The 22,056-nt window shown below is 45.8% G+C and overlaps 1 protein-coding gene across 4 annotated transcripts in view; it reads left to right on the plus strand.

Annotated features, from left to right (window-relative positions):
* Nucleotides 1–1,152: 1,152 nt before the first annotated feature.
* The window catches only part of PPP6R2 (protein phosphatase 6 regulatory subunit 2), a 72,474-nt gene continuing 51,570 nt past the window's right edge, over nucleotides 1,153–22,056 (plus strand). For 2 of the 4 annotated variants that reach the window (XM_036866874.1, XM_036866872.1), the window contains exons 1-2: nucleotides 1,153–1,580; nucleotides 17,773–17,899. The gene's annotated coding sequence lies outside the window, so the exon portion shown is untranslated. The remainder of the gene's footprint in view (nucleotides 1,581–17,772; nucleotides 17,900–22,056) is intronic. The other 2 variants (XM_036866873.1, XM_036866875.1) reach the window with 2 other exon arrangements.

Here is a 22,056-nt window from a genome sequence, read left to right on the forward strand (position 1 = left end):
TGACCCCAGAAGAACATCACGATCAGGATAAGGGTTGCAGGCACTCACAGCAGGACAACCGGTGGGAGCATCTCAAGCACTGGGCCTCCTAGCCCTGAGCCCCTATTCTGCAGCTCTACCCACCGCACCTCCAGCCTTGGGGGTGGGGTCTGCGCTTGCAGGGCTTGTAATCTATTCTCGGCTGTAAGCTTGACGCTTTTTTTATACCCACTTCCTGAAAGTTCATTCTACAGAACTTGCCAGAAATCTGCCCTGCCGTTTGCCTGGGGAAGACGTTCAGGGAAGCTGTCTCCGCAGGAGCCCGCCGTGGGGAAGCGGGCGCCTCCCGCCCGCCGAGCAGCCCCGGAGCAAACCCTCTGCCACAACCTCTCCCGCGCCCTCTGCCGCCAAGGCTCAGCATGGCCAGGGGTCAGATCCGTTTCGGCCACGGACCACGTGCGTTGGAAGCCGAGAGGCAGTAAGGGGATGACTGGCAAGAGCGTTAGATGTTCCTTACGTGTTCCATTTCTTTTTCCAACGTCTCCCATGGTTCACGCTGCCACCTGAAATAACAATTCTCATTTTAGAGATCAGTTTGATTGAGTCAAACAACTTCGACAAATGCCAAATGGGCACATATTTTAATGTGCAAAATACTACAAGAACCTGGGGGGCACCTGGAAAAACCATGGGTCTGGTGGCTGCTGCTCCGACGCTCCCAGTCCGGGTAGCAGAGAGGACGGAGAGCTGACCACTGCTCACTGTTGCTCTGGCCGTGTCCACGCCACGTGCCCAAGGAGTTCAGGAGACACCCAGCTGCCCCAGTCGCAGAGGCCTTCAGCCTTAGAGGAAGGCTCCCAGGGAGCAGGGATACCCCTGCCCCAGATGTGTGATCCTCAAATCGTTTCAGGCCTCCGGAGGGGTTGTTCTGTTGCTGACGTTGCGTTAGAAAATTTATCACCGCAAACGCATTATCCCATCAAAACTTACTTACGCTCGTGCAGAAATTTTGCGATACCTCAGAGTGACCAGCGGAGGAGGAAACCGCGCCCGCCCCACACCGCGGAGCCCCGCCCAACAGAGGCCCCGCCCACCTAGAGGCCCCGCCCCGCTGCGAGCGCGAGCCCCCCGCACGAGGCCCCGCCCCCCGGCGTGCGCGCGCCCGGCCGCCGCTACCGCCATTTTGGGGTGACCGGAGCGCCGCCCGCGGCCCGAGCCGGTCACGAGCCGCCGGCCCGCCGCGCTGAGTCTGTGGGCGCCGTGTCCGTGGGCGCCTCGCCCGGCCGGGCCCATGTGCGCGCGGCCCGCCCCAGGCCGCCCGGGCTTCGCCTCCGCCCGCGCCCTGGCCTCCACCCGGGCCTCCGAGGAGCCGCCGCGACGCCCGGCCCGCGGGGCAGGTGAGTGCGGCCGCCGCTCAGAGCCGGCGGTACTGGCCGGCCGGGCCCGGAGGGGCCACCCCGTCAGTGTCCTCATGTCGGCGTCCACCCTCCGCCTGTCGCTGCCCCCTCAGTGTCCACCCCTCTGTCAGCGTCCACGCCCCGCCCGTCGCTGCCGCCGTGATGCTCGCCTTGTCAGCGCCCACCCTGGTCAGCGTCCCCCAGGTCAGTTTCCCCCGTGTCAGTGCCCGCCCCGTCAGTGTCCTCTGCAGCAGTGCCCACCCCGACAGTGACGTCGTGTCAGTGTCCCCCGCCAGTGTCTCCCATGACGGTCCGCCCGCACCAGTGACCTCCCGCCAGTGTCCACCGCGCCACTCCGTTAGTGCCCCATGTCAGTGCCCTCCCGCCTCCTTTACCCCCTCAGAGTCCCCCAGAGCGGTGTTCACCCCCACCTGTGGTGCCCTTCCGGTCAGTGTCTCCCACGTCAGCGACCCCCCAGGTGCCCTCCTCCCTGTCGGTAACCTCCCCCTTAATGTCCTTCCTCCCCTCCGTGCTGCCAGTGCCTCCAGTATTGTGCCCCCCCAGGCGAGATCCCCCATCAGTCCGCCCACGATCGCCGGTGTCCCCACTCCCCTCCTCGCTGCTTCCTCCCTCACGCCTCTCTGTTAGGGACCCTTCCGGTCAGCACCCTGACCCACCTGTCAGTGCTGCCCCTCGCAGTGCCCGCCAGGGCCGCTCTCCTGCCTGCCGATGTGGGACTCTCCCCTCCCCACTGCCCGCTGTCGTCAGTCCCCGTGTCCACTCACTGGCTCCTCTCCCTGCTACTGTCCCCTTTCCATGACCATGTGGGCTCATGTGTCTCCAGTCACCCACCCCCATTCTGTCACCTCCTTACCCCTCACAGCCCCATTTCTTCCTTCATCTCCATCACCTTTTCCCTTCACACCTGTCACCTTCCCCCGTGTACTTTACGGGCCCCTTGGATGTCCTCCCACCATCACTGTGACGGCGTCCACACACCCCCACTTCTGCTTTGTGTCCTTACCGCCTGACTACCTGCATCGTCCACCCATTTGTTACTGACCGCTCCCACTTTGCTACCGCCCCTGCCCTGTCACCACCAGCTCGTTCAGTCTGTCACTTCCGCTTAGTTCCTGCATTTCACCGTACCCCCTCCCCCATTTTGTCCCTGTACCCACCTGTCTTGTCCTTAGGGCCTTTTCCAGCTTGTTACTCTTTCACCCACCTGTCGCCTCCCCCCATGGCCTCTTCCTGCCATGCCCTTGGCCTCTCAGTGCCCAGGCCCTCACTGGCACTCTCAGCTGTTCACCTCTTCTTCATGTCCCTTCCTTTCTGGCTTCTCTTCCCTTTTGGCATCTCAAACTGTCATGTCAGCTAAGCTCTAGAAGGCAAGAAGCAGCTGGCTATGAGAAGAGTGGGGGACAGAGACTTCTAGACCGAGGGGGCAGCACATGCAAAGGCCCTGAGGTGGACCTCCAGGAACCTAGATAAGACTGATACGTGGCCAGGGTTAGGGGGAGACACACAAGAGCCTTGGTTGGGGCATTGGCCTTCCAATCATGCTGTTCCTTGAAGGCTGTTGAGTCTGAGTTTGAGGGACCCCGGCTGGAGATTGAGTTGGGGAGGGGCCATCAACACATGAATAAGAGGGGGAGAGGCAAGGCATTGGGAGTGAGTGTGTTTGTGGTTTAGACCTTGGTGACGACTGAGGGAGTGATTTTGGAGGTAGAGCTATTGGGACGTGCTGATGGATTAGGAGAGGGGTGTGAGGGGAAGAGAGGACTCAGGATGATTTCCAGGCTTATTGGTGGCGTACGTGGGTGGACTGGGGCACTTTCGATGGGTGGATGGGGAAGCTGGGGGTGGTGGTGGCAGTTGCAGGGGAGTTGTTTTAGGTTGGAGGCGGAAAGCAAGGCTTTCTTGTGGCTGAAAGTAGTGGGAGAAGTCTGACAAGTTAAAGGGTCGTTAGGGAGAAGGAATCTCGCAGAAGAATCTGGAGCCCAGAGGAGAGGTCAGGCTGCAGGTATACGACCTCAGCACAGGATAATGTTTGAAGCCTAGGAAATGGCTATTTATTTGCACACACACGTAGCAGAACACTTTGATCATTTATTGTGTGCTGCTGTCTTAAATGCTTAATATGAATTATTTCATTTAATCCTCACAGGAACCCTAGGGTATAGGAACTATTATTTTCCTGTTTTATAGATGAAGAAACTAAGATATACAACAAATAGGTGGTAGAGCCAGGATTTGCATCCCAGGCTGGCTGGTTAAAGCCTCTCCTCCCCCTTTTTTTTTTGGTTAAGGAAAAGGCTAACTTTTAAAGTACTGTTTTTACATTTTTGAATAATAATGGTAATCGATTATGTATTAGGCACTTTGGTGTTCGTGCACGTATGTGTTCCAACAAAACTTCATTTAGAAAACAAGCCCAGCCACTTTTTGAAGTACCTCATTAAAAAAAATAAAGTGCCTCATTTAATCTTTTTTACCTTTTTTTTTTTTTTTTTGGCCGCACTGCGCCTTGTGATATCTTAGTTCCCTGACCAGGGTCCACGGCAGTGAAAGTCCAAGTCTTAACCACCGACAGCCAGGGAATTCCCGATTTTTTTTTTTTTTTTAAACAAAGTGCTTTACCTGTTGTTAGCTTTGTATTTTCATGAGACATAACATTTTGACATAAAGTGAGTACGTGAGTTGTGCAGAATTTACTATAGACCAGAGAGTGAAAACCAGTGCTAAATTCTATATTTGGACATCTAACCCAGTAATCATTTAATTCTTTTTTTTTTTTTGGCTGTGCCACGCGGCACGTGGGATCTTAGTTCCCCGACCAGGGATCGAACCTGCGCCTGCTGCATTGGAGGCACGGAGCCTTAACCACTGGACCGCCAGAGAAATCCATTTAATTCTTAAAAACAAGTTAATGAGGTCGTTACTCTTAATATTCCTGTTAATATTCATGTGAGAACACTGAGGCACAAACAAGTAATGTACCCAAGGGTAGCAGTAAATAAATGGGAGAGCCAGGACTCAGCTCATGTGGTCAGACTCCAGTGGGTGGTTATGTACATGGTAATCTGAACTCAGCATAAAATTCAAAGGGCACCAAAATGTGTATCATTCTCACCCTGTCCATCAGCTATCCTCTTCCTCTTGGAAATCATGTCATGTCCATATACAGCAAGCAGCTCTCTTTTTAACACAATGTGCAATCTTTTATTTCTTTAAAAATATTCCACCATTTAAAAATTATTTAAGAGTATTTTACACCCAATGCAAAGTACAGATCCTAAGTATATAAGTTTGATGAATTTTAACAAATGTATACACCCGTGTGTCCATCACTCATGTCAAGATATAGAGCATTTCTGTCATCCCTAAAAGTTTCTTTGTGTCCCTTTTCAGGTATTAAAGCCATCCTTCAAAATCGCAAGGCAACAATTGTTCTGATTTCTATTTTTACAGATTAATTTTGCACGTCCTTGAACGTCATGTAAATGGAGTCACAAAGTATATGCTCTTTTGTGTCTGTCTTCTTTTGCTCAGATAATGTTTTTGAAATTTATTGATTTTGATGCCTGTGTCTGTAGGTTTATAGTTTTATAGTTTATTTGAGTAGTACTCCTTTGTGTGAAAATATTTTTCTTACTGATGGACATTTGGGTTGCTTTCACTTTTTAGCTGTTGTGAGTAAAGTCACTGAGTTTATCGTACGTTCTTTTGTGGACATGTGTTATATCTTTTGGGTAAATATCTAAGAGTGGAGTTGCTGGGTCATAGTATAGATATATGTTTAATTTGTTTTTAGAAAATGCCAAACAGGGACTTCCCTGGTGGCACAGTGGTTAAGAATCTGCCTGCCAATGCAGGGGACATGGGTTCGAGCCCTGGTCTGGGAAGATTCCCACATGCCATGGAGTACCTAAGCCCGTGTGCCACTACTAAGCCTGTGCTCTAGAGCCGAAGAGCCACAACTTCTGAGCCCGCGTGCCACAACTGCTGAAACCTGCGCACCTAGAGCCCATGCTCCGCAACAAGAGAAGCCACCACAATGAGAAGCCTGCACACCGCAATGAAGAGTAGCCCCTGCTCACTGCAACTAGAGAAAGCCCATGCACAGCAACAAAGACCCAATGCAGCCAAATAAATTTAAGAAAAAAAAAAATGCTAAACAGTTTTCCAAACTGGTACCATTTCATACTTTCATCAGTAATGTATGATAGTTCTAGTTTCTCCACATTATACCAACTCTTGTTATTGTCAGTCTTTTTAATTTTAATTCTGGTGGTAGTGGTATTTCATTATGGTTTTAATAACAATGGTGAGCAACTTTTCATATGCTTTTTGACCATTTGTGTATCTCTTGCGAAGTGTCAGGTCTTTTGTCCACTTTTTGTTGGATTGTCTTTATTATTCAGTTTTAGGAATTCAAAAAAATATTGTGGGGCTTCCCTGGTGGTGCAGTGGTTGAGAATCCGCCTGCCAATACAGGGGACACGGGTTCGAGCCCTGGTCTGGGAAGATCCCACATGCCGCAGAGCAACTGGGCCTGTGAGCCACAGTTACTGAGCCTGCGCATCTGGAGCCTGTGCTCCGCAACAAGAGAGGCCGCGATAGTGAGAGGCCCATGCACCGCGATGAAGAGTGGCCCCCACTCACCGCAACTAGAGAAAGCCCTGGCACAGAAACGAAGACCCAACACAGCCAAAAATAATAAAAATAAATTTAAAAAAAAATATTGTGGTTGTAAGTCCTTTATGATATTTGTGTGTATGTACATACATACATATACAGTGAGGGAGTGGGAGGAGGAGAGGAAGTGAGGGGTGAATGTTTCCTATTTTGTGGTTTGCCTGTTTTTGTTTTTTTTTTAATGAAAGCTTCTTTCTTTCTTTTTGGCTGTGTTGGGTCTTCGTTTCTGTGCGAGGGCTTTCTCTAGTTGCGGCAAGCGGGGGCCACTCTTCATCGCGGTGTGCGGGCCTCTCACTATCGCGGCCTCTCTTGTTGCGGAGCACAGGCTCCAGACGCGCAGACTCAGTAGTTGTGGCTCACAGGCCCAGCTGCTCCGCGGCATGTGGGATCTTCCCAGACCAGGGCTCGAACCCGTGTCCCCTGCATTGGCAGGCAGATTCTCAACCACTGCGCCACCAGGGAAGCCCCTGCCTATTTGTTTCTTAATGGTATCTTTTTTCTTTTTTCTTAATTTTATTTATTTTTGGTCGTGTTGGGTCTTTGTTGCCGCGCACGGGCTTTCTCTAGTTGCGGCGAGTGGGGGCTACTCTTTGTTGCAGTGCACGGGCTTCTCATTGCCTCATTGTGGTGGCTTCTTGTTGCGGAGCACGGGACCTAGGTGTGCGGGCTTCAGTAGTCGCAGCATGCGGGCTCAGTAGTTGCGGCACGTGGACCCTAGAGTGCGTGAGCTTCAGTAGTTGTGGCATGTGGGCTCAGTAGTTGTGGCTCGCAGGCTCTAGAGTGCAGGCTCAGTAGTTGTGGCACACGGGCTTAGTTGCTCCACAGTATGTGGGATCTTCCTGGACCAGGGATCGAACCTGTGTCCCCAGCATTGGCAGGCGGATTCTTAACCACTGCACCAACAGGGAAGTCCCCCCAGTGGTATTTTTTTACGAGCAGAAAATTTTAATTTGGATGAAGTCAAAATTGGTCAATATTTTATTTTTACGTTTATTACGTGTTGTAAGACAATTGTGCCTGTACCAGAATTGTGAAGACACTGTCCAATGTTTTGTCTTTGTAGAAACTTTACGGTGGTAGCTTTTGTATTCAGGTTTATGATTCCTCTTTTTCTTTTATTTTTTAAAAAATATATTTATTTATTTATTTTTGTATTTATTTATTTGGCTGTGCCGGGTCTTGTATTTATTTATTTATTTGGCTGCGGCATGTGGGCTCTTAGTTGCGGCATGCAGGATCTAGTTCCCCGACCAGGGATCGAACCCGGGCCCCCTGCATTGGGAGCATGGGGTCTTAACCACTGCACCACCAGGGAAGTCCTGCTCTTTTTCTTTTAAACAGCTTTATTGAGATACAAATGACGTACAATAAACTGCACATGTTTAAAGTGTAAAATTTGGTAAGTTTTGACATATGTGTACACCTGTGAAATCATCACCACAGTCAAGATAGGAAATGTATCCATCATTTCCCAAATTTCCTAATGCCCCTTTGGATCCCTCCTTTCCACCCTTTTTTTGCCCTTCCACGTCCAAGCAAACACTGATCTCCTTTATGAATGATCTATCTTGCATGATTTTTTGTGTGAGGTGGAAAAAGGGTACACTTTTTCCCCGTATGAGATATACAATCATTCTAGCATCGTTTGTTGAGAAGACTCTTTTTCCTCCTTTAAATTGCATTGGAGCCTTTGTTATAAATTAATTGAACATGTGTATGCAGGCTTATTTCTGGGCTTTCTGTTATGTTCCATTGGTCTATTTTTCTGTCCTGTGCCAGCACCATGCTGTCTTTTTTTTAAAAAATTAATTAATTAATTAACTTATTTTTGGCTGTGTTGGGTCTTCGTTTCTGTGCGAGGGCTTTCTCTAGTTGTGGCAAGCGGGGGCCGCTCTTCATCGCGGTGCGCAGGCCTCTCACTATCGCGGCCTCTCGTTGCGGAGCACAGGCTCCAGACGCGCAGGCTCAGTAGTTGTGGCTCACGGGCCCAGTTGCTACGCTACGGCACGTGGGATCCTCCCAGACCAGGGCTCGAACCCGTGTCCCCTGCATTAGCAGGCAGACTCTCAACCACTGCGCCACCAGGGAAGCCCCCCATGCTGTCTTAATGTCTGTAATTTTATGGTCAGTCTGGAAATCAGGTAGTGTGAGACCTCCACCTTTATTCCTCTACAAAATTATGTTGCCAGTTTCAGAATAAACTCTTCAATTTGGATAGGAATTTTTGCTGGGAATTTGGTTGGGATTACGTTGAATCTATAGATCAGTTTTAATTTTATTTATTTATTTATTTATGGCTGTGTTGGGTCTTCGTTTCTGTGCGAGGGCTTTCTCCAGTTGCGGCGAGCGGGGGCCACTCTTCATCGCAGTGCGCAGGCCTCTCACTGTCACGGCCTCTCTTGTTGCGGAGCACAGGCTCCAGACACGCAGGCTCAGTAATTGTGGCTCACGGGCCCAGTTGCTCCGCGGCATGTGGGATCTTCTCAGACCAGAGCTCGAACCCGTGTCCCCTGCATTGGCAGGCAGATTCTCAACCACTGCGCCACCATGGAAGCCCTATAGATCAGTTTTAGAATTGAGTTATTAACTTTGAGTCGTCTGATCTGTGCACATGGTATATCTCTCCATTTATTTAAATTTTCCTCAGCAACGTTTTGTAATTTTCAGTGTGAAAAGTACACTTTTTTCATTAAGTATATTTGTAGGTATTTGATATTTTTGATGTTATTTAAAATATTTTTATATTGTTTTTCAACTACTTGTTTTTTTAATAAGTATTTTTAAAAATAGTTATTTATTTTTTTATTTTATTTTGGCTGTACCGGGTCTTAATTGTGGCATGTGGGATCTTAGTTGCAACATGTGGGATCTTTTAGTTGCAGCATGCGGGCTTCTTAGTTGTGGCATGTGGACTCTTAGTTGTGGCATGCATGAGGGATCTAGTTCCCTGACCAGGGATCAGACCCGGGCCCCCTGCATTGGGAGCTCGGAGTCTTGCCCACTGGACCACCAGGGAAGTCCCTCAACGTTAATGTACAAAAACACAGTTGGTTTATGTATACTTATCATGTATCTTGCACCTTTGCTCAATTCACTTATCAGTTCTCATGGTAGGTTTGTATATTCCTTTGGGTTTTCTATCTGTATAATCATATCATCTGTGAATAAAGACAGTTTTACTTTTTCTTTCCAATTATTATGCCTTTTATTTGTTTTTCTTTGTAGTACCAGCTAGAACCTCTAATATAATGTTGAATGGAAGTGGTGATAGTGGGTCTTCATTGGTTGAGGAAGTTGCTTTCTGGTTCTATTTTATGGAAAGTTTTTACCATGAAAGGGTGTTGGAGTTTGTCAAATGCCTTTTCTACATTTGTTGGGATGATTATTTGGTTTCTGTCCTTTATCCTATCAATATGATGTGTTGTATTAATTAATTTTCAGATGTTAAAGCAACTTTGCATTCTTAGGATAAATCCCGTTAGTGTGGGGTGTATAATCCTTTTTAAATGTGGCTGGGGGGAATTCCCTGGCAGTCCAGTGGTTAGGGCTCCACGCTTCCTTTGCAGGGGGCACGGGTTCAATCCCTGGTCAGGGAACTAAGATCCCACATGCCATGTGGCACAGCCAAAAAACAAAACAAAACAAAAAGTGGCTGGATTTGGTTTACTAGTGTTTTGTTAAGGATTTTTGCATATATCATATATATTCATGAGATATTTGTGTATGAACTTTTTTCCCCATATGATATCTTTTTTAAAAAATTATTTGTTTATTTTTGGCTGTGTTGGGTCTTCGTTGCTGCATGCGGGCTTTCTCTAGTTGCGGCGAGTGGGGGCTACTCCTCGTTGTGGTGTGCGGGCTTCTCGTTGCGGTGGCTTCTCTTGTTGTGGAGCACAGGCTCTAGGCACGTGAGCTTCAGTAGTTGTGGCACACGGGCTCAGTAGTTGTGGCTCACAGGCTGTAGAGCACAGGCTCAGTAGTTGTGGTGCACAGGCTTAGCTGCTCCGCAGCATGTGGGATCTTCCCGGACTAGGGCTTGAACCTGTGTTGGCAGGCGGATTCTTAACCACTGTGCCACCAAGGAAGTCCCTCCCGTATGATATCTTTTGTTTTGGTATCAGGGTACTACCAGCCCCAGAGAGTGAGTTGGGGAGGTCTTCATTTCTTTTCGTAGATTGGATTTCTGTATGGGATCATATTCCTTTGGCTTGAAGCACTTCCTTCAGTATTTTGTATGTTGTGGGTATACTGGGGACAGAATCACTCAACTTTTGTTTGTCTGAAAAAGTCTTTATTTACCCTTCAGTTTTGAAGGATATTTTTGCTGGATAATTCTAGGTTGACAGCTTTTTTTCCCAGCACTTTGAAAGTTATTCTGTTGTCTTTTAGTTTCTGTTGTTTCTGATGAGGAATCAGCTATCATTCTTACTTTTGTTTACCTGATACCCTTTTTCCTGCTGTTTAAGATGTATATTTATTTTTATTAAATAAATTTTTTATTAAAAACTTTTCTTCAATTTGGCTGTAATCTTCTAGGTGTGCTGTTTTTGTATTTGCTTGGATCTGTGGGTTGATGTATTTAATCAACTTTGGAAACTTTTTGGCCATTGCCTCTTAAATAATTCTTTTGCCTCATCATCTGTCTTCTCTCGAGACTCCAGTGATATATATTTTATTTTATTTTAATATTTATATATTTAGGCTGCTCTGGGTCTTAGTTGCGGCACACAGGATTTTTTTTAAAAATTTTTATTTATATTTATTTTTGGTTGTGTTGGGTCTTCGTTTCTGTGCGAGGGCTTTCTCTAGTTGCAGCGAGTGGGGGCCACTCTTCATCGCGGTGCGTGGGCCTCTCACTGTCGCGGCCTCTCTTGTTGCAGAGCACAGGCTCCAGATGTGCAGGCTCAGTAGTTGTGGCTCACGGGCCCAGTTGCTCCACAGCATGTGGGATCTTCCCAGACCAGGGCTCGAACCTGTGTCCCCTGCATTGGCAGGCAGATTCTCAACCACAGCGCCACCAGGGAAGCCCTTTTTTTTTTTTTAGTTGCAGCATGCGGACTGTTAGTTGCGGCATTCAAACTCTTAGTTGTGGCATGCATGTAGGATCTAGTTGCCCAACCAGGGATTGGACCCGGTCCCCCTGCATTAGGAATGTGGAGTCTTACCCCCTGGACCACCAGGGAAGTCCCTCCAGTGATATCTATTTTAGATTGTTTGATGTTGTCCCACAGGTTTCGAATGTGTTGGTATTTTCAAAATTCTTCTTTCTCTCTTTGTTTATATTTGTATATTTTCTTTTCATCTATTTTCAAATTCCCTGCTTTTCTTTGTGCTCATTCGGTTATTAATTCTGTCCAGTGACATTTTAATTTCAGATACTGTATTCTTCAGTTCCAGAATTTCTTTTTGGTTCTTCTTTCAAGTTTGCATTTCTCTGCTAATATTCTCCACCTGTTCATTTCTTCTGTTCCCTTTTCCTAAAATTTTAAAAAATATTTATAATTGCTGTTCTGACGTTTTCATCTGCCAGTTCCAATGTATGGTCATTTTTGGTTCCTGTAGATTGTTTTTTCTCTTGATCATGGGTAATATTTTTCTTCTTTGCACGTGTAATAATTTTTTATTGCAAAATGGACATTGTAGATAGTATATTCTAGAAATTCTGTTTTAGGTTATCTGTCCTTAAAGAGTGTTGAGTTTTGTTAGGGCAGGCTGTTAAATGACTGGAAGATGATCTCGATCCTGTAGGAGCTTTTCTAGGGTAGATCTGTTTTGGCTTTGTACTAAGTTTTAGGGCATAGCTTTTAATTCTGGAACATGTTTTTTACTCCTAAGGCATGGCCTTTCTGGGGTTTTAATAGAAAACCCTTCTAGTTTGGCAGAACTTAAACTCCAGAGTCTGTCTCCACAGTGCTGGACGGCTGCTGAGTCTTGGCTCAGCTCTTTCACCTCACATAGCTGTTTTCAGATATTTAAAGTATATCGTGATGATTTGATGCAAGTATACAATTAACTAGTTAACTGTCACAGCTAGAGCTATATATATACACATACACATATACTTTTGGTGAGAACAGTTAAGTTTCGTCTTAGCAAATTTCAATGCATTGTTATTAACTGTAGTCACCATATTCTTATATCTGATCTTCAGACCTTATTCATCTTATAGCTGAGTGTTTGCTCCCTTTTACCAACCTCTCCCTGCACCCCCCTGCCCCCCAGCCTCTTTTCTACTCTCTATTTCTTTGAGTTTGACTTATTTTTCTGCTTGGTTTCTTGGTGTCTCATCCCACCACTTGCTGTTTAGGAGTCAGCCAAGGATTTGGGAGGAATGTAATGCAGGTTTGGGGGGCTCCCTTCTTTTCTGGTTTTCCTGTTGGATTTTCAGCCATGCTGGTCGCCCTGAACTCTGGCCTCTTTCCTCCTTGCTCTCCTTTTTCCAGTGATTATGTTCCCTCCAGTTTCTGCACGTTCTTGATTGGTCTCCGGTACCTCCAAATACTTGTTTTTATTTTTTATTTTTTAAAATTAATTAATTAATTTATTTTGGCTGTGTTGGGTCTTCGTTGCCGCACGTGGGCTTTCTCTAGTTGTGTCGAGCGTGGGCTACTCTGTTGCGGTGCACGGGCTTTTCATTGTGGTGGCTTCTCTTGTTGCGGAGCGCGGGCTCTAGGCACGCGGGCTCTAGAGCGCAGGCTCAGTAGTTGTGGTGCACGGGCTTAGTTGCTCCGTGGCGTGTGGGATCTTCCCGGACCAGGGCTTGAACCCGTGTCCCCTGCGTTGGCAGGTGGATTCTTAACCACTGTGCCACCAGGGAAGTCCTAAATATACTCTTAAAATAATGCATTACTTACAGTTATATAAGTAGTAAAAGAATGAAGTTATGGATACTGCAAATTAATGATTATCTCTGTGGACGAAGGGAGTTAAATAGGTTGTCAATTCCTCAGTGTATTAGAAACAATTTATTTTTTTTTTTAAGTAGGTGACATATGTGAGCAAATGTTAACATTTATTAAATCTCAGTACATGGGTATTTGTTATATTCTTCTCTGGACCTTTTTATGTTTTAAATATTTTCATAATTCAGAATAAATAAAAATACGTAAAACCAGATTATTATAGTGTGTTGATTCTCTGGAAGTGCTCTTGTGAGAGCACTGAGGAAGGACTCAGTGACCTGACAAAAGTGGTTTTCGGTGAATTTCGGACTTGAGGAACAGACAGGAATTTGCCAAGTAGGAAGATGGGACGAAGGGTGTTCCAGGCAGAGAGGACCCACGTGCCAAGGTGTCAGCTATGAGAGACTTGCAGCATATTTAAGAAGTAGTGGGTGCTGGTGTGGTTGGGGAGGTGGGTGGGGATGAGGAAAGAGAACCGAGACTGTGTCGAGTGGTGGCCCCACTTAATGTGGCCTGGTGTCGAGGCTGGCAGTGTGCTCCCTGTTCCCTTTTCCTCTTTTTCTGCCTTTTTTTTGGATTAAGAGTATATTTATGATTCTGTTTGGGTCTTCGTATAGCTCTCATGTCTCTAACACGTCTAATATTTCCCCTAGGTTTTTGAACATATGGAATATGGTTACAACAACTGCTTAAATATCTTTGTCTATTAATTTTATCATCTGTGTCATTTCTAGGTTGATTATGGTTTGTGTTTTCCTGCTTCCTTGCATGTCTGGTCATTTTTGATTGAATGCCAAGACACTGTGACTTTTATCTTGTTGGATGCTGGGTATTTTTGTATTTCTATAAATATTCTTGACCTTTGTTCTGGAATATTGTTAAATTACTTAGAAACAGTTTGATTCTATGGGTCTGGCTTTTAGGCTTTGTTAGGTGGGACCAGAGTTATGTTGAGTCCAGTGTTGTCACTTTGCCCCACCACTGAGGCAAAAGTCTTCTGAGTACTTTGTCCAGTGCCCTGAAATTAGGAAATTTTCCACTGTGACTGGGAGAAAGAGTAACTCTCCTTGGCCCCCTGTGAACTCGGAGGGTGGTTCCTGCTAATCCCTGGCTTGGATGCCTTTCTTACACACTTGCATTGATCAGTACCTGGCTGGAGCCAGCAGATCCTCAGCGCTGTCTACGACTCTGTCCCTTCCAGTGCTCTGCCTGTGGACTCTAGCGCCTTGGCCTTCCTGGACTCCCAGTGCTGTTTCTTCACCTCGGGGGAGTGCTGGACCCCACCTGGTGTCTCTGCTGTTACCCAGAACTACTTGTCAGGCAGGAAACTGGGCAGTTAAGGGGCTCCTCTTGTTTCCCTCCTGTCAGGGATCACTGTTCTTCACTGCAGGATAGCCAGTGTCTTGAAAACCATTTCATTTGTAAATCTGGTCCCTGTTATTTCGTCTTGGCCAGAAGCAAAAGTATCAAAAACAGGTATTTGAATGACGGTATTAGGAAGCATAGAAGATAGTGATGGGACCTATGAGAATGCTGACCCCTTTCTAGTTCAGGATGCCTGGGTGGTAGAGCAGAGGTGGCCTTACCTGGGTGGACATGAAGGGAATTCATGTGTTTAGGGAAGGAGGTGGGGATAGGGCTTGGGAGAAAGGTGTCACAGGAGAACCAGGCTACAGAATGAGATCCTGAGGGCCTGCTGAGAAGAAGAGCCCGCGGGGTGTGGGCTGGAGGCCACAGGTGACAGAACGCTCGTACCTGCAGTGGGAGGACGTGGGAGAGGGTGACGCTGCCAGGGAGAGCAAGCATGGGGAGGACGCCCAGGCTGTGTGCCCGCCGAGGAGAAGGTGCCACTCATTCCCAGGCTGCGTGTCCCCCGTGATGTCCCGGCTGTTTCGGGCTTCCTCCGGCTCAGACTAAGCAGAATTTGTCAAGAAGATGTATGTTATAAAAGCACTGGTTCAAAGTCAGAATAAACAGGTCTCAGGGCCCTTACAGAGATACTTCCTTATTTTGAAACTGTGTATAAAGTGCTGAAAAGCCAATTTTGAATTATTTACTTAATAATTTTGAAATGTTAGATGTGCCAACTTTAAAAGTAAAACAACCAGTTAGTTATTTTACCAGCAAAATGGGTTTCTTTGGGAATAGCAGAGAGTTGCAATTCAGGGCAAGCAAGCAATAGCAAAAGCCATAGGCACGTCTCATGCACAAAGCAGAGGAAGGTTACTTTGTAGAGAAAAAGGAGGCAGTTGGGAGGGGCTATTTTGAACAAAAGTCCATTGGAGGAAAGTGAGAGTTCAGGGTGGTGATGGTTTCTCCCTGGCTGAGTTGCTGGGCAAACAGGAAACCTTCCTCCATGGGGGTCTGTGGTTGAGGCTGAGTAGCAGTGGGTGCGGGCTCCCCTTCTGGCCTCCTGACTCTATCGTAAACGAAGTTTCCTTTGTTCTGTTTCACAGATGTAAAAAGATTTTCCTATTTTAGGAGATAACACTGACTTATTCCTGGCTTAGTAGCACAACTTCGAGTGCCTTTTTTTGCTTGACTTTTATATGAAACTTAAAAATACACAAATGTACAGAAAAGATAATGAGCACCCATGTACTCATCTCCCAGCTTTATCAGTGATTGGTACTTTGCCAGTTATTATTATTATTTTTTAATCTGTCCCTTTTTCTCTCACACTTTTTTTTTTAATGTTGTGAACCATCTATTTTTTTTTTTAAACATCTTTATTGGAGTATAATTGCTTTACAGTGTTGTGTTAGTTTCTGCTGAATATAACAAAGTGAATCAGCTATATGCATATGTATATCTCCATATCCCCTCCCTCTTGCGTCTCCCTCCCACCCTCCCTATCCCACCCCTCTAGGTGGTCACAAAGCACCGAGCTGATCTCCCTGTGCTATGCAGCTGCTTTCCAGTAGCTATCTGTTTTACATTTGGTAGTGTATATATGTCAGTGCCATTCTCTAACTTTGTCCCAGCTTACCCTTCCTCCTCCCCATGTCCTCAAGTCCATTCTCTACTTCTGTGTCTTTATTCCTGCCCTGCCCCTAGGTTCTTCAGAACCATTTTTCTTTTTAGATTCCATATATATGTGTTAGTATGCAGTATTTGTTTTTCTCTTTCTGACTTACTTCACTCTGTATCACAGACTCTAGGTCCATCCACCTTACTACAGATAACTCAATTTCGTTTCTTTTTATGGCTGAGTAATATCTCTCTCACGCTTTTAAAATTTGTTTCGTTCTTGTGTTTCGGTGGAGTGTTTTAAAAGTAAATCCAAGAAATAATGTCATTTCACCCATGAATACTTCACTTTTTCTCTCTAACAGACAAGGAAAGTTTTTATTTTTAAAAACATAGTGGTCATGTCATTTACTAAGAGATTTACGGTAATTCCTTAATACCATCTAATACCAGTCCATATTCAGATTTCCCCAATAGCTTCAAAAATATACTCTTCCAGTTGATTCGTTTTAATTGGACCCAAACAAGATCTAAATATTATATTTGATGATTAGGTCTCTTAGGGCTCTTATATTCTAGAACAGTCACCCCTCCTTATTGCTAAAGTATAATTTTCAAAAGGTAAAATCATTGGGCTTCCCCGGTGGCTAAGTGGTTAAGAATCCACCTGCCAGTGCAGGGGACACAGGTCCGAGCCCTGGTCCGGAAAGATCCCACATGCCATGGAGCAACTAAGGCCGTGTGCCACAACTACTGAGCCTGCGCTCTAGAGCCTGCAAACCACAACTGCTGAAGCCTGCACGCCTGGAGCCCGTGCTCTGCAACGAGAAGCCACTGCAATGAGAAGCCCGTGCAGTGCAACGAAGAGTAGCCCCCACTCGCCGCAAGTAGAGAAAGCCCACGCGCACAGCAACAAAGACCCAACGCAGCCAAAAAAATAAATTAAAAAAAAATTAATTAGTTATTTTAAAAAAGGTGAAATCATGACTTCCATGCAAATACAGAATGAACAGTCCTGGGCTCTGCTGGTCTGTGTTTTTTTGTTTTTTTTAAAATAAATTTATTTATTTAATTTATTTACTTTTTTGGCTGCGTTGGGTCTTCGTTGCTGCACGCAGGTTTTGTCTAGTCATGGTGAGCAGGGGCTACTCTTCGTTGCGATGCGTAGGCTTCTCATTGTGGTGGCTTCTCGTTGTGGAGCACGGGCTCTAAGCGCGTGGGCTTCAGTAGTTGTGGCGCACGGGGTTAGTTGCTCCGCGGCATGTGGGATCTTCCCGGGCCAGGGCTCGAACCCGTGTCCCCTGCATTGGCAGGCGGATTCTTAACCACTGTGCCACCAGGGAAGCCCCCTAGTCTGTGTTTTTGCTGCATGCCTTGAAGTCAGTCCTTTTGCCAAGGAGCGCTAGTCACGTTATTTGGAAATGGTGTTAGGGATCACACCTGGAGCACTTTGGAACACTTTTCTTCTAGAAGTTGTGATGGGTCATCAGTGAGCCGTCCAGTCATCTTGTGACCAGGATATGTGTCTCTTGATAGTTATAGTGTGTAGGCATGAAACTAGATGACTTCACAGAGATCCTCCTCATGTCCTTCAATTCCAACCATTGAGTTAGTTAACCAGATTTAAAATGGGTGTGTATCGTTGGTACCAATCTCTGTAGAACAGGCATGGACAAGGGAGTTTTTAGATCCTTAATCATGAAATGTTCTGATAATTTAAATACTAAGTAAAGCTAATGATTTTTGTTTTCCTTTTCCCTATCATTTTGGTGAGTTAACTTTACAGAAGTAGAACTTAAAATAAGTTTCTTCCTCTTATTTTTCAGGTGAAGAGATTATAAGTCTACTGAATGAAAAAATTTTTCTTAAAGTTGCATATACTCCAAGAGAAAATCCCAAATGTTTTTATATTCTGCCTAAATACAAAATTTAAACAAGGAGTTTCCACAGAAGGTAAGATAATTGTTTTTGGTTCTGTTTTATTGTGTAATTTATGCAAATATACTGTATAAGGGGACATTCGAAGATGGATGACAGCAAAAATTTTAGTTTTGAAGATGTGCATATAGTGTCCTGACTTTTAGGGATTCTTGACCCTCCTGTGTCTGGTTTTGAGGTGCTGTGTTGTGGAAAAGTTACTTGGTCTCTCCAAGCCAAAGGGTAATCCAAATAAAACAGGGACAGTCATGCATATGTAGTGAGGAACATGCCGTGTCTCACCTGTGGGGAATAGGTGAGATAGGCTTATATGTGTTATGGCCGCTGTCAGAACACATTCCAAGTAGAAGCTGAAACGGCGGGGAGGGGCTTGTGCCTCCAGCTGTAGTAGATGCCCCTAAAAGGTTTGCCCATCGCAATCCAATTAGATAGATGCTGGATAAATTACAGTAGATACAACTTCCCGGGAGCACTTTGGTGCTTAAAAATTAAGCTAACTCTTCAAAAGCCAAAAGAGAAAAAGAAAAGAAACAGTGAGTATTATGATAGCACTCTTTTGCTCCTTGCTGAAGAGAAGTTAAATCCTTTTCAGAGCAAAGCATACTCATTGTAGGCCCTCGGGATTTCTGTAGATTACGTTTAAGCAAGCTTCATTCTTTTTTCTTTTTTTTTTAAATTAATGAATTTATTTTTTGGCTGCGTTGGGTCTTCGTTGCTGCACGCGGGCTTTCTCTAGTTGTGGCGAGCGGGGGCTACTCTTCATTGCGGTGCACGGTCTTCTCACTGCGGTGGCTCCTCTTGTTGCAGAGCACAGGCTCTAGGCTCGTGGGCTTCAGCAGTTGTGGCACGTGGGTTCAGTAGTTGTGGCTCGCGGGCTCTAGAGCACAGGCTCAGTAGTTGTGGCGCATGGACTTAGTTGCTCCGTGGCATGTGGGATCTTCCCGGACCAGGGCTTGAACCCGTGTTCCCTGCATTGGCAGGCAGATTCTTAACCATTGCACCACCAGGGAAGTCCAAGCAAGCTTCATTCTATATTCAGGACACACACCGTTGTGAGGAGTTGGCACAATTAGATGCCCCGAGGTCTGCAGGTATTGGATGCAGTATATATAATAATGTATGAAATTTTTGAAGAAATACAAAATAGAATAAAAATTAGTAATGAAAACCAAGGTATCAAAATGATTCCAAGTAGAACTTTCAGAAATGAAAAAAAGTTGAAATTAAAAACAATATATGTGAATTAAATAAACATGGCTGAAGGCAGAATTAGTGAACTGGAATATATACCTGAAGAAATTATCCAGTGTGCAGCACTGAGAGATGGGAGATGGAAAGTGAGACTAGAGAAGTGGAGGGTAGGTTAAAAGTGTGCTATGACTGTGTAGTTGGAACCCCAGGATGGAAAAGTAGGGAGAAGGAGGAGAGGCGTTATTCAAAGTGTTAATTAATAGTGTTGACTTTTCAGAAACTAATGAGAGATAAATCTGTAGATTTAGGAAGCACACAATGTCCTAAACAGTATAAGTAAAAGGAAACCCACACCCATACACTGAAATTGTATAGCAACAAAGTCAAAAAGACCTTAAGCCAGAGGTAAGAGAGATTACCTACAAAGGAATGTCTGTTAGGTTGACAACGGATGTCTCATTAGCATGAATAGAGGCCACTAGAGAGTGGAGTATCTCCTGAAAGTGATGAGAGACTATAAGTTTCAGTATAGAATTGTGTATCAGATATATTTTACAGAAAAACATCAGTGATTTTATGTATTTGGTAATTGTTAGGCTAGATTATTTGGACTACCTGCTATCCTCCCATCTCCCACCCTATGGAAAACAATTAAAATTATTGGATTAAAGAAAAAATCAAGGGCTTCCCTGGTGGCGCAGTGGTTGGGAATCCGCCTGCCAATGCAGGGGACACGGGTTCTAGCCCTGGTTTGGGAAGATTCCACATGCCATGGAGCAACTGAGCCTGGGTGCCGCAACTACTGAGCCTGTGCTCTAGAGCCTGTGAGCCACAACTACTGAAGCCTGCGTGCCACAACTACTGAAGCCCGAGTGCCTAGAGCCCATGGGCCACAACAAGAGAAGCCGCTGCAATAAGAAGCCCGTGCACTGCAACGAAGAGTAGCTCCCGCTTTCTGCAATTAGAGAAAAGCCTGCACGCAGTAACGAAGACCCAACGCAGCCAAAAAGAAAAAAAATCAAAAGACTGACAATAGGGCTTCCCTGGTGGCGCAGTGGTTGAGAGTCTGCCTGCCAGTGCAGGGGACACGGGTTCGAGCCCTGGTCTGGGAGGATCCCACATGCCGCGGAGCAACTGGGCCCGTGAGCCACAATTACTGAGCCTGCGCGTCTGGAGAGGCCGCGATAATGAGAGGCCCCGCACACCGCGATGAAGAGTGGCCCCCACTTGCCACAACTAGAGAAAGCTCTCGCACAGAAACGAAGACCCAACACAGCCATAAATAAATAAAATAGTGTTTAAATAAATAAAAATAAAAATAAAAAAAAAGCCAGCTTGTATATCACTTGCTCTTTAAAAAAAAAAAAAAGACTGACAATATTGCAAGGAAGTTTTAAACCAAAATATAACAAAGAAAGAACCCAGAAAGGTAATTTAAACACCATAGGATGGAATCTGCCTTTGCCTTAAGGACATCTGCTGATTTGGACAAAGTGGGGCTTTGATTTCTGAGTCCTTGCCGGCCTCTGAAGTGAAGATCTGCAGTCCTCTCAAGGTAGAGAACCTAAAAGGGGCCCTCCTCATATTAAATGGGCTCTGAAAGTCAGTGCCCTCAGAGGCAGGGTGAACTAGAAGCATACCTGCCTATCTCCATCTTTGCCCCCACCTTTTTACTAAATGTAGCAGGAAAAAAGGGGGAAAATTGTGGCTGTGGATTGGCCTTTGGGAGGATTTGTGGCCCAGGTTCATATTACTTGGTAGTTCAGGGAAATGAAGCATGAATTTAAGGTTTTCTGGTTTGGTAATGCCTTCAGGCAACAGTGGGACCAAACATAAAACCTCTCTGGAGGAAGTTACCATCATCCTAAAATGCAAAAAACACCTATGAATATTTTTTAAGGATGTTGATTAGTACACAGACAAAACTGGACAAGCACACAAGGAAATAAGGCACCATGCATGAAAACCAGTAGAAACAGCCCTCCTAGATTTTAGATTTGGGGATTATCAGAAACAGACTATTGGGGCTTCCCCGGTGGTCCAGTGGCAGGACTCCATGCTCCTAGTGCAGGGGGCCCGGGTTCTGGTCCCTGGTCGGGGAACTAGATCCCACATGCATGCTGCAACTGAGAGTTTGCATGCCGCAACTAAGAAGTCTGCATGCCACAACTAAGAAGTCCACGTGCTGCAACTAAATATCCCTCGTGCAGCAACTAAGAGCCGGCGCAGCCAAAAATAAATAGTAAATAAATAAATAAATATTTAAAAAAAGAAACAGACTATTAAATAAGCATACTCCTTATTTTTATTTTTATTTACTTATTTTAAATAAATTTATTTATTTGTTTTTGGCTGCATGGGTCTTCATTGCTGTGCACGGGCTTTCTCTAGTTGCGGCGAGCGGGGGCTACTCTTCGTTGTGGTGCGCGGGCTTCTCATTGCAGTGGCTTCTCTTGTTGCGGAGCACAGGCTCTAGGTGCACAGGCTTCAGTAGTTTTGACACGTGGGCTCAGTAGTTGTGGCACACAGACTTAGTTGCTCCGCCATGTCCCCTGCATTGGCAGGCGGATTCTTAACCACTGTGCCACCAGGGGCGTCCTGTGGCTATTCTTTTCACTTCTGATTTTAGATTTTTGTTCATCTGTTCCTCCCACCCCACCCCCTTCTTTTTGGTCCCCCCATCCCCCCGCCACCCCCAGTGGACTGTGCCCAGTATAGACATGGTCTTGTTTGTTGTTTGACTGGTTGTGCAAGTATCCACTGCTCTCCATGGATTCACATTGTCGCTTTTTTCCAGACCAATAGAATTCCAGTGGTGTGTTGGTAAATGTTTAATATCTGGCTCTCTGGGAGAGTCAAAAACCTCCTGGCCACGGGGCTTCCATGGTGGCGCAGTGGTTAAGAGTCCGCCTGCCAATGTGGGGGACACGGGTTTGATCCCTGGTCCAGGAAGATCCCACATGCCCCAGAGCAACTAAGCC

This window comes from Balaenoptera musculus, chromosome 10 (assembly GCF_009873245.2).
Source record: "Balaenoptera musculus isolate JJ_BM4_2016_0621 chromosome 10, mBalMus1.pri.v3, whole genome shotgun sequence".
Lineage (NCBI taxonomy): Eukaryota > Metazoa > Chordata > Mammalia > Artiodactyla > Balaenopteridae > Balaenoptera > Balaenoptera musculus.